Raw genomic sequence first — 13,076 nt, 5'->3', positions numbered from 1 at the left:
TTGAAAGTAGTTAGGTTATGTAGGAAATTGTGTGATCAATGCAATGTGGGTGGGAAGGGAATGAAGGACTATTGTGGACACCGGAGGTGGTGTGAGAGGAGGGTGGGAAGGGACAGAGGGTCAGAAAGAGGTGTGGAAAGAATTCTAGAAACTAGAAATGGAAAATTTTTTGTAACGTGCATGATTGAGTCACTATGCAGTGTGTACTGAATGGGAGATTGCATTTTGTGTGCTGTGATGATGCTTAGGGAAGGAATGTAAATTGAGTTACAAAAAAAAAAGTTTCAGGAATAAAATATATCTATTTAATGACTGTAGTAGGATATGTAGCCCCAGCTAGGTGCTACTTTATAGGATGCGTAAAGTTAGACTTGTGTTCATGGAAATGGGTGTGTCACCTGTGTTTGCTATGAGGGTATTTGGATTGATTAGGGTCTTTGGTGATTCAATAAAATGTGGGGGGAAACATAGATACCAGAGACAGTGTGGGAGGAGAATGGGAGATGGCAGAGGGTAAGAGACAGGGAATCAAGGATGGGGGAAAAAAGCTAAACATACAGAAAACAAGAAATGGAAGATCATCTGCTGACAATAAAATGTTTGTTGATGTGCTTGATTGAGACAATATACAGTGTACTCTGGATGGAAAATCTCATTTTGTATGCTGTAATGATGTACAGTGAATGAATGCAAATAAATAAATTGAAATTATATACAAATAAATAAAATTAAATTAAAATTTAAAAAATAATAAAAAAGATTCCTCTTTTCTTTTCTTTTAGTTTGGTCATAAGGCATGTGCACTCACCCAAGAGAGACAGACAGAGAGGAAAAGCAAGAAATCAACCCCTGGGGAGATGACCACGTGGCAGTCTCTTCTCCATTCTCTTTTCAGAACTTTGGGCACACATGCACATATGCCTAGCATGTTTTTCAAGCCACCAGGTTCAGGCCTTGAACTGTGCAGTTGGCCATGTGGGATCCAGCTGCCTTAGTCACCAGTTATTACATTCATAGATTAAGAACTACTTAAACAACAGAGACCAAGACTTAATCTGTGGCTAATTAAATATGGTAGGTTGAATGTTCACATTTATCTTTTTTTTTTTTTTGAGAGGTTTTTCTATAGGGCGCATGCACTCACCAGACAGAGAGAAACAGAGAGACAGAAAGCGAGAAATCACCCCCCGGGGGGATGGCCATGCTGCAATCCCTTCTCCGCCATTTTCCTCTCGGGATCTTGGGCACACACGCACACGCACCCAGCGTGAGTTTAAGCCACCAGGTCCGGGGCTCGAACCGCAGTCAACTACATGGGAGTCCAGCAACATAGCCATTACGCTAACTGCTGGTCCCTTCACATTTATCTTTGATCCCCACTGAATCTCCTTTAAAATACCAGTAAAGAAACATGGAAAAACATGGACTTTTTTTTTTTTTTTTGGAGAATTGGTTTTTTTTGTTTTATTTGGTTTTTTGTTTGTTTTGTTTGTTTTTTTTTTTTGGTTTTTTGTTTGTTTGTTTTTGCTATAGGGCATGTGTGCTCACCAGAAAGAAAGAAAGAGACAGAGAGACAGAAAGCGAGAAATCACCACCTCCCCCCAGAAGGGATGGACATGTCACAATCCCTTCTCCTCCATTCTCCTCTCGGGATCTTGGGCACACATGCACATGTGCCCGGCATGAGTTTAAGCCACTGGGTCCAGGACTCAAACCGCAGTTGACTACATGGGAGTCCAGCAACATAGCCATTACGCCACCCAAGAAACATGGAAATCTTAAAGTCATAAATGTAAAGACAACTTGAAAGGAACCGTCAGTAAACAAATTTTCAGCAAAATGTTGGAGATGTGTTAACTAGCCTACAAGATGCTAAATCTAAGCTTGCAGGGCAGAAAAAAGCCAACCATATACAGGTTGGTGCAAAAACAACTGCAGTTTTGACCATGAATTTTAAATCACTGTAACTAAGCTCAAACACATCTTTATTAATCAAAATAGGAACCATTACAATCAACACATTGTTGCCAACAAGAAATAAGTTTGTTTATTCCTGAAGCATATAAATCCGTGCTCAGAATTCAAGGAACTCTTGGAAAGCATCTTCTGCATCCTGCTGGTTAAGAAGGCATTTTCCCTGCAAAAAATGATCCAGCTGCTTGAAGAAGTGGCAGTCAGTTGGTGAGAGGTCAGGTGAATATGGCAGATGAGGCAAGACTTCATAGCCCAATGCATTCCATTTTTGAAGGTCAGTTGTGTGGCATGCAGTCCGGCACTGTCATGAAGAGCTGGGCCCTTTCTGTTGACCAATGCTGGCTGTAAGCATTGTGGTTTTGGGTGCGTCTCATGGCTTTGCTGAGCACCTTTCTCAGATGCGGTGGTTTTGCTGGGATTCGGATGGCTATAGTGGACCAGACCCCACCAAACAGTGACCATGACCATTGTGGGTGCGAATTTGGCTTTGGGAAGTGCTTTGGAGCATCTTCTCAGTCCAACCACTGGGCTGGTCATTGCCAGTTGTTACATAAAATCAACTTTTTGTACACGTCACAATCCGATCGAGAAATGGTTCGTCGCTGTTGCATAGAATAAGAGAAGATGACACTTCAAAATGACTATTTTTTTCATGTTTAGTCAGTTCATGAGGTACCCACTTATTGAGCTTTTCCACCTTTCCAATTTCCTTCAAATGCCAAAATGGTTTAGACCTTAGAATGGTTGACGTTTTCTTCAGCAACTCCTTGTGTAGTTGTGAGAGGATCAGCTTTGATGATTGTTCTCAATTGGTCATTGTCATCTTCTGATGGCCAGTCACTGCGCCCCTCATCTTCACGGCTCTCCTCTCCTTTGCAAAACTTCTTGAACCACCACTGCTCTGTGCATTCACTAGCACTTCCTAAGCCACTGCCTTATTAATGTTGGGAGTTTTCTCCACCGCTTCAACCCATTTTGAATTCAAATAAGAAAATCGCTCAAATTTGCTTTTTGTCTAACATCATTCCAATAGTCTAAAGTAATAAATCATTAGCAAAAAATAAATAAGTAAAGCAAGAAATGAACATTAAAATGATGTTTATTGGAGAACCAGTAGATGACATAATGGTTACATCACTGGACTCCCGCGTAGTTGACTGCGGTTCAAGTCCCAGACCTGGCAGCTTAAAACTCATGCTGGCTCGTGTGCATGTGTGCCCAAGATCCTGAGAGGAGAATGGAGGAGAAGGGATTGTGGTGTGGCCATCCCCCCAGGGGGTGATTTCTTGCTCTCTGTCTCTCTATCTCTCTGGTAATTGCACATGCCCTATAGCAAAAATTGCTCTTTAAAAAAAGATTTAAAAATGATGTTGGATGGGACCAGCAGGTGGCCTAGGGGTTATGGTACTGGACTCCCACACAACCAGTCACAGTTCAAGTTCTGGCAGCTTGAAACTCATGCTGGGCAAATGTGCCTGCGTGCCCAAAATCCCTAGAGGAGAATGGAGAAGAAGGGACTGCAGAGAGGTCATCCCTCTTGAGGGGTGATTTCTCGCTTTCTCTCTCTCCATCTCTGTCTCTCTGACAAGCACAAAATACCAAAAATCTCTCTCTCAAAAAAAAAAGATGTATAACATAATTACTTTTATTTAAGAATGTATCCAATAGTGAATGGCCAATTTCAACAGCGCAAAACTATGATTACTTATGCATCAAAAATAATAGAATACCCAAAAACCTCAGGAATTGTAGACATCAGGAGGCAAGTTTGCAGGGTAGAGTTTAAAAAAAAAAGGAGGTTTATTTACAAAAAATAATAAATAAGTTTATATAAAGAGGCTCAACTTCAATGGCACAGCGGTAGTGCTACTACTGCTTGAGAGGCTGGAAGCTGCATGGGCCCTGGGCTCAGTTTCTGAGCCAACCTGAAAATGCTAGGAGTGGCTTTGTGCATCTATAATCCTAGCTAACTCTTAGGCTAGAGCAGGAGGATCATGACACGGCAAGATCCTGTAAAAAAATGTCTATCTCTGTCTCTCTCCCTTTCCTTTACTCTTTCTATTTTTCTCCCTCTTTCTGTCTCTCATAAAAGACAACAATAATGTAGAGAGCTGTTAAAATGCAATCACGACAGGGGACCAGCAGGTGGCGAGGTGGTTGAGATACTGGACTCCCCATGGCCGACTACTGTTCAAGTCCCAGAACTGGCAACTTGCTTTCTCACTTTCTCTCTCTCTGTCTGGTCAAATTAAATAATAATAAGTAAAATTACATAAATAACTATTTGTAAGACATGCAGTAAGGGACCAGCAGTTAGCGTAATGGCTATGTTGCTGGACTCCCACATAGTCAACTGCGGTTCGAGTCCCGGACCCGGTGGCTTAAACTCACGCCGGGCGCGTGTGCGTGCATGCACAAGATCCCGAAAGGAGAATGGAGGAGAAGGGATTGTGGCGTGGTCATCCCCCCTGGGGGGTGATTTCTCGCTTTCTGTCTCTATGTCTCTCTCTGTCTGTCTGGCAAGCACACACACTCTATAGCAAAAACCTCTCCAAAAGAAAAAAAGAAATGCAGTAACAACCATATATATGTGTTAACATATATGTTAATAGCTAGATTTAGTCATTCTACAATGTATATATAATTCAAAATAGCATGTTGTACATAGTAAGTACATATTTTACTTTTTAAGAATTTGCATATGCTCACCAGAGGATGCATATGCTCACCAGAGAGAGACAGAGATATATAAAGAGAGGGATGAGATACCACAATCCCATGGGAAATGGTCTTGCCACAATCTCTTCTCTATCCAGTCAAGACTTTGGGCATGCATGCACACATGCCTGGTGTGTTCATCAAGCCCCCAGATCTAGAATTTGAACTGTAGGGTTGGCCATGTGGGATCCAGCTGCCTTAACTACCGTGTTACAGAGTCGGCCCTACAACATTTTTTTCAAAGACATTTGGAATATACCTAATGAAATGAGTAGGTCCTGCCCAATAACCCAGTGGTGACACCCATAAATTTCCAAACCCCAATAATATGCACAGGGTTTCCAGTAAATGTTTTTGTCTCTCACTCAAATATGTTAGAACACCGAGGCCTACCACACATTTGAGAAAATCCTCTAACACAAGCAACAGATTTTAAAACAAATAACAGAAAATTTGGTAAACAGAAGAAAACTAAAAACATAATAAAACAGCCTTGAGGCTGGCAGATGGTGTGGTTAAGGCACTGGACTCCCACATGGCCAACCACTGTTCAAGACACAGACCTGACAGCTTGTTTTCTGACTTTCCTTCTTTCTCTTTGTTTCTCTATGGCCAAATTTCCCCCCCCATCTCTCTCTGGTCAAAATTTAAAATAAAAATCAATCAATAAATAGAAATTTAAAAAAAAATCATATCCTCACAATGATGAAAAGGTATCTATGAAACAAAAACAATGTATTAAAAACACCTATTCAGAGAATAAAAACTCAGAAAATTTTACACATTTGTACACACACACACACACACCAGGGTAGGATAAGCGCAAATCCAAAAAATGTTACTCTCTGAAATAAAAAAACATTTATATCTCAAAAAAGAGCACTTTGAAAATAAAATTGAGAGAATATCCCATAAAGGAAAATAAACATCATCATCAACAACAAAAGACAAAGAGATGGAAAATGAGATAGAAAAGTATCAATAAAATACTAAAAACTGCCTAGAAGACAAATACAGATCACATATAAATAATTAGCACTCACTCAGAAAGAGATTCAGACTTCTAAACAACAACAATGAGCTGAAAGACCGTGGAAAAATGCCTTCAGAATATCAAGAGTTGCTTTATGCTTGCAGTGGTTATTTGAGATGTATTAGGAGTAAACAACTAGAAAAAAGTGAGGCAACTTTTAACTCAAGAAAAAAACAAAAAGTTGTACAAGATAGGCAATATAATCACAGTGTACTATATGGCTAAGCTGGGAATTTTAATTACCTATAATGTAAACGTTGTATATCGGTTTAACTAAAAATGGTGATATAAATGTATTGAGAGGATACAGAGAAGAAAATATTTGTGTTTATTCATACAAGAGGTATTATAAATTAGCTATAACTTAATTTTAAAATAATCGATAATTTGGGACCAGCAGTTGGTGCAATGGCTATATCACTGGACTTTCATGTAGTGAACCAAGGTTTGAGTCCCAGACCCAGTGGCTTAAATTCATGCCAGGCATGTGTGTGTGCATGCACAAGATCCCAAGAGGAGAATGGAGGAGAAAGGATTGTGGTGTGGCCATCCCCCGGGGGAGTGATTTCTCGCTTTATGTCTCTCTGTCTCTGTTTTTCTGGCGAGTGCACACACCCTATAGCAAAAACTTCTCAAAAAAAAAAAAACTAATAAAATAATAGATAATTAATAAATCAAGAAAGAGCAGTAAGAGAATGTTATTTAGAAACATGGTAATACATACCAGAAGAGATCACTAAAGAAGGTAAAGTAGTTGATCAGGAGAACAGAAATGGGGATTGAAGTGGGTTAAAGTAAGAACTTCTGTTTTTCATTGTTGTAAATGTAATTTTACTTTTTAAACGTTTATTTATTTATTCCATAAGTGAGAGAGACAGAGATATAACACCCCCCAAAAGGGTCCTGACTTAGTTTTAACCAGCCCATGCCTTGGACATACATGTGCCCAGTGTACTCAGAGAGGTCTCTGAGCCCAAGCAGTAATCTTCCCATGTTGATCTGCCTGGCAGAGTGTTGTGTTTTACCTCTGTGCCACTCTCCAGCCCATAATTTTACATTGTAAATTATAAATATGTTATTTTAATAAAACACTTTTTAAAATATGCTCTAAAAAATGCAACTGTGTTATTAAATAGAGTTAGGGTTTTTTTGTCTGACTTGTGACATAATCTTATGCTGAAAAACCACTTGCAAAAGGCGGGACTTGGGAAAATGAATAAGATTTTTCAGGAGCATGGGAGAAACACAAGTCAGATCAGCATGATTTGAAATCAGCAGATTATAAGGAGCGGATAGAAAAAAAAAAGGCAGTTTCTAGGAGTTAGGGAAGTAAGTTGTGGAGCAGTGGGAAGACACTAAGGTTATATAAGGGAAAGTCAGGTGATAGAAGGTGTTGGACTCCAACCAGAGGAATTTGAACTTGTTAGAGTAGGTAAAAAGGAAGTTGTTATAGGTTCTTGAGCAATGAAATAACAAAAGCAGTTTTAGAAAAGTTTATCTGAAAACTGCATGCAAAATAGTGGACATGGGAGGAATTCGTTCATCTTTTCCACTGCTGTATCCCTAGCACTTCTCTCAGTAAGTGGCCCGTAGTGGGATCTCAACCCAAATTTACTAATGATGAAACAGGAGAAAAGACCAAGATTGGTGTACTAATGTAGACATGAAGTAGTGAAACCCCAGACTATGAAGGTGTGGTGGAAATTGAAAGGAACAGATATGGCATACATACTTGAAGAGATATGCTATAATTTCTTAATGAAAGTGATAAGAATTTCTTATGAATGGGTCATCAGGAAAGTCTTAATGAAAACCCATTTATAAAAAGTCACTTCATGGGATCAGCAGATGGTGTAATGGTTATGTAGCTGGACTCCCAGGTAGTTGACCGTGGTTCAAGTTCCGGACCCAGTGGCTTTAAATTCACACTGGTCATGTGTGCATACGTGCCCAAAATCCCAAGAGGAGAATGGAGGAGAAGGGATGGCCATCCTCCCTGGGAGGGTGATTTATCACTTTCTGTTTCTCTGTCTCTCTCTATCTCACCTGCAAGTGCACATGCCCTATAGCAAAAATCTCTCTTAAAAAAAGTCACTTCATATGAAATATAAATCAAGTTTTCTTACAGTAATGATGTTATAAACAATGGTAATAGTCTTAGATCTCCCCCCCACACAACTATTTCCTGTTTAATTAATCTAGAATATAGCTCAAATTTAAGTATGTTTATTATATATGGTGGCACTTTACAAGATTATTTCCAGGAAATAACATTTAAATTTCAAGATGTAGGTTATTAATCCAATTATCTATTGCTGTGTAACTGATTATTCAAAACGGAGCAGCTAAGAATAATAACTGTTTTATTGTATCTCATGATTTTATGGGTCAGGAATTTGGGCAAGCCTCAGCTGGATGATTCTTCTGCTCTAAGCGTGTCAATTGAGATTATGCACTAGTATTTAGCTAGTAAGTGTGCTGGTCTGGATGGTCCAAGAAGGCTTTACTTACAAATCCAGCTCCTGGGTGAGGATGGCTGGAGGGCTGAGATCAACTGAGACTATTGCCTGGAGAGCTTACAAATGGCCTCTTTAACATGGTGTCTCAGTGTGGTTGGCCTTCCCACATGGAGCTTCAAAGCTCTCGGTATGTCAAGAGACCAATATGGTAACAACAAGGCTTTTTCTTACCCAGTCTCAGCGTGCAGTGTCACATCCTGCCACCTTACACTGTTTCAAGGGCGTCAGAGAGCCAGCCAAGGCTCAAAAAGAGAGGCTGTACAAGGGATGAACAGTTAGTGTAAAGGCTATGTCACTGGACTCTCATGTAGTCGACCGCGGTTCGCGTCCCGGACCCGGTGGCTTAAAACTCATGCTGGGCGCGTGTGCATGCATGCCCCAGATCCCGGGAGGAGAAGGGATTGTGGCATGTCCATCACCCCTGGGGGCGGGGAGGTGGTGATTTCTCATTTTCTGTCTTTCTGGCGAGTGCACGCGCCCTATAGCAAAAAACCTCTCCAAAAAAAGAAAAAAGAGAGAGAGAGAGAGAGAGAGGCTGTACAAATCCAGGGAGACATGCTCATGGGAGGACCATCATTGGAGACTAACTTCCACAGTGTAGCTCTAATCCTCTTAATGTGTATAAGTGAAAGCAATGCTCATGTTTGGTAAGAAAACATTATATAAATGAGTCTCAAACTGCACTCTCAAGGAAACCTACTGTTTTGCTGCTAATGACGAATAATGGCAGTCTTTAATAGTTGGGAAAGTCATAATGCATTTTGCATAGAAAAATATATCATTATTTCTCGATGGCTTAACATTTGGGAGAAATATTGGAATTAAACATTTTTTTTTATTTTCTCTTATTTATATCAGAACACGTGTGCATACATATGAGAACAAGGGGGAGAGAGAAACAAATAGAAAGAAACAGAGAGAAGAGCACCCTTCACAAGGTCTGGTCACACTGCGTTCGCCTTCCTCCAGTCCTCTAGCCCATGGGATCCTAGGCAGCCATGCACATGCCTGGCCGACCTGGCCAGGGAGTCAAACTGCAGTCTCCACGTGGGATCTGGTTTAAGAAGCCCATTACCCATGCACCACAGAGCTGATCCATAAGCAGGTTTCCTTAAACCAATATTTTGTTTCCCCATGAAAATACTTCTTTAACCCTTATTGCCTGATACTATTATTACTTATAGTGTGATGGAACAACTTTAGGAATATTTTCTTTTTCACATACCACTGCATGGAAACAGAGGTGACTCAGGAAACTTCTTAAGTGTGGGGAGGGAAAGAAAGTGAGTGGAAGGACCACATGTAAAGCTCAAGGCATTAGCCAACTTTTGTTGCCTCTCAATTCTTGCCTCTTCTCTCCACCTGCACAAGATTCTAGAAGCTTAGGCTTCATGGAAACAAAAGCTAAAAAGGGAAGTGTCTGCAAGACCCTTCTGCTTTCAGACTTGATGTGTACTTCTGGGCAAGGGAGCACAAAGATTCTTTTCTGGGAAATACGAAGACTTGACAGTGTGGAGGTCAGTCTCCCTAGGGCCTGGAGCTGAGTAGCCATTACTAACTTTAGAGAGAACTGTCAGTCTCTGCTAGTTAACTTTACTCACTCAATGGCAGCCAGAAGTGGCAAAGATTCTCTCCTTAATCAATGGTAGCCAGGCTCCTCTGAGCCTTTTTCTCAACAAGGCCTCAACTCTGGCTTACAAAGACTTGAACAAACCACTAACATAGTGTCAGTAGTCCAAGACCACATTCCTAGGATTAGCTTAGTCCCCTTTAAGGTGACCTCTTGAGAAAATTCAAGATTAATGAGGACTAACGTCTGTTCCAGCCAGTACCTGAAGACAGCATCACCGTCCCCAACCTCTGTGGGATGGTACAAGCATAACTTCAATTAGCCCGCTTTGAAAGCCCACATAGAACACACATGAACCAACTGGCACTTCTTTCTTCTTCTCACTTCCCTGGTTCTACTGAGCCTGGGCTCATCTCCCTCCATATTCTTTTGTCCTTTCTTTAAAAGGCCCAATTACTTCTGTATCAATCAGAGTTGAGGTCAGTTCACTCTGGACTCTTTCTCCTACTGTAATAGTGATTAACATCTGTCACTACTTTGACCACTGTCCTGCCTCATTTTTAACAGAAAGCTAATAGTCAACAGAAACCAATCATGCGGTTAAGTTTTGCTGTTGTTTTAAAGACAGGGAGACTAAGTGTATTTGTTTCCCTTTTAAAAAATCTTTCCTTTTCTGGGAAACTGAGAAAAGAAAGAAATCAAAGACGTACGATGGTGACTGTTGGCAGGATTGAGGTATTGGGTGAAGCTGGAAAGAATTTAGGATGTAAATAAAAAATTAAGGGGAGGGAGAGACTTGTCTTCTTCTGGAATTAGAGGATAGAAGAATATAGATAAAAAGAAATCAGATGAATGATTTTAGGACTGAGAAGTGAGAAAGTAAAATCTACCCTTCAGGGACTAGGAGTTGGTGTAATGGCTATGTCGCTGGACTACCACGTAGTTGACCGTGGTTCAAGTTCCGAACCCAGTGGCTTACACATACGCTCGCCAGGTGCATGTGTATGTGTGCCCCAGATCCCAAGAGGAAAATGGAGGAAAGGGATTGTGGCGTGGCCATCACCCCCGGGGGGTGATTTCTCACTTTCTGTCTCTCTCTGTCTTTCTGGTGAGCGCACATGCTCTATAGCAAAAAACCTCCCCCCCCCCCAAAAAAAAATACCCTTCTTCATCGACTGGACCAACAGACATAGACAAAGTCAGCTGCAATGTGAACAGGAAAAAGCATTTCTGTTGAGAACTGCCACATCCAAAGGGTGTCACAACAGCCTCCTCCTTTAAGTGACTACTAATTTCTTCTCACTGAGAAACTTTGTTCTCCAAACTCATGGGCTATCATCCCTCCCTTGCCTGGAAGAGCTTAGACAGAGAAGTTGCCTTGATTTCCAAGCCAAGACAACAGTGTGGTCAAAGGAGGTTTCTGAAGACAATAGTCTGCATCTACATGAACTTCCTAGTAGTCCAGGAAGGAGGACCTCAGGTGCACATAGCCCAGACCTGATGCTGGTGCCTTTGCTGGCAGGTCTACATTGCTTGGAGGCTCCGGCCTTACAAAACATTACTTCATTTAAATTTTAGCAAAAGTCTATACTTCCCTCAGGGACCAGCAGTTAGCGTAATGGCTATGTCACTGGACTCCCACGTAGTCGACCGCGGCTCGAGTCCCGGACCCAGTGGCTTAAAACTCACACCGGGCGTGTGTGTGTGCGTGCCCAAGATCCTGAGAGGAGAATGGAGGAGAAGGGATTATGGCGTGGCCATCCCCCCTGGGGGGGTGATTTCTCGCTTTCTATCTCTCTGTCTCTGTCTGTCTGGCGAGCACAGGCACCCTATAGCAAAAGTCCATACTTCCCTCAGGGCCGGCAGGTGGCGTGGTGGTTAAGGATGCTGGACTCCCACATGGCTGACCACGGTTCAAGTCCTGGACCTGGAGGCTTGCTCTCTCACTTTCCCTCTCTTTTCTGCTCTCTCATTCTGTCCCTCTCTGGTCAAAATTTAAAAAAAAAAAATGAAATAAATGAATGAATAAATAAAAAATAAAATAATTCTAAAAAAAAAAAAGTCCATACTTCCCTCAAAGCCCTGGGATAACTCCATCTTTTTCCCCTTTTTTGATGAGATATTCCATGGTTCATTTGATGTGAATTCTTCCTGAGTGCAGTGAATCAATAACCTGAAATCTGTTCAACTATGGATTTATTGCTGAAGTATTAGGATGATTGGGTATGGGGGCACTGGACATCCTTCATTTTACAACCAGTATTAGGGACCAGAGGAAGGGTTCCTAATTGTCACTCCAGTGAGCCTTCGAGTTTTTCAGTCACTTCCACTTACCCACCTTCTAAAAATCATAGAAGGCTATGTCAATTATGGAGTGATTTTCCTTAGACAATGTAATTCACAAACTTACTAGACCCTTTAAGACAACAGTGGGATGGACAGTGGCACAACAGTAAAACACAACCTGCTAGGCTGACCCACATGGGAAGGTTTTAGGTTCCAGACCAGGGACCTCCCTGAGAATAAGCCAAGTGTGTGCCCGGTGAACAGGGCTGGCTGAGGCTGGGGGAAAATGGATGTGTGAAGAGCCTTTTGGGGGGTGCTGCATCTCTCTCATGGAAGAAATACATAAGCTTAAAAAATAAAAATTACTCTCCAGATAAGTCACTCCTCCGGTATTGTGACTGAGAAGTTCTATTCCCCACGTGCAGGGCTGGGAGGCCACTATTCACCTGAGGATGCAGGCAGCCGAGGATGACAAAGGCTGAGGTCTGAGACGAAGGGGTTCTTCCTGCACTCCACCCTCCCGTTGTACAAATTTTTCAGCAACCTTCTTCATTAAAGACAGCTCCTCTTTCCTTTATTCCTGTCTCCCCGGCCCACTTTCTCAGGAAAGTGCCACCGCTTCAACCAGAGAGCAACACCCCACCCTTCATTCAAATCTTCCTTTTGGGGCAACGCACTCTGAAAACGTGGCCAGGAATCAGTACTTTCCCCAGGCCGAAATGAGAGAGAACACTTCCTTACAGAGAGGGAGCATTTCATTTCAACGAACGCTAACAGTAAGTAGTTACAAGACTCTCCTCCTCTTCCAAAGAAGAGAAAGCTAAGTGTGTCTGCCGTCGCTCTGCGGAACCCCAGACGCCGGGCGAGAGAGCGGCTGGAGACGCTCGAACCCGAGACCCTGGCCCGGCGCGGCGGCTGATCCGGCGGCGCGGCCCGGGAGGCCCAGCGCGGGCGCCGATTGGCTGCGGGGCCGTGG

This window comes from Tupaia chinensis, unplaced genomic scaffold (genome assembly GCF_000334495.1).
Source record: "Tupaia chinensis unplaced genomic scaffold, TupChi_1.0 Scaffold000578_2, whole genome shotgun sequence".
Taxonomy (NCBI): domain Eukaryota; kingdom Metazoa; phylum Chordata; class Mammalia; order Scandentia; family Tupaiidae; genus Tupaia; species Tupaia belangeri.
The sequence above is the reverse complement of the archived record's forward strand: the minus strand, read 5'-3'. Positions refer to the sequence as shown.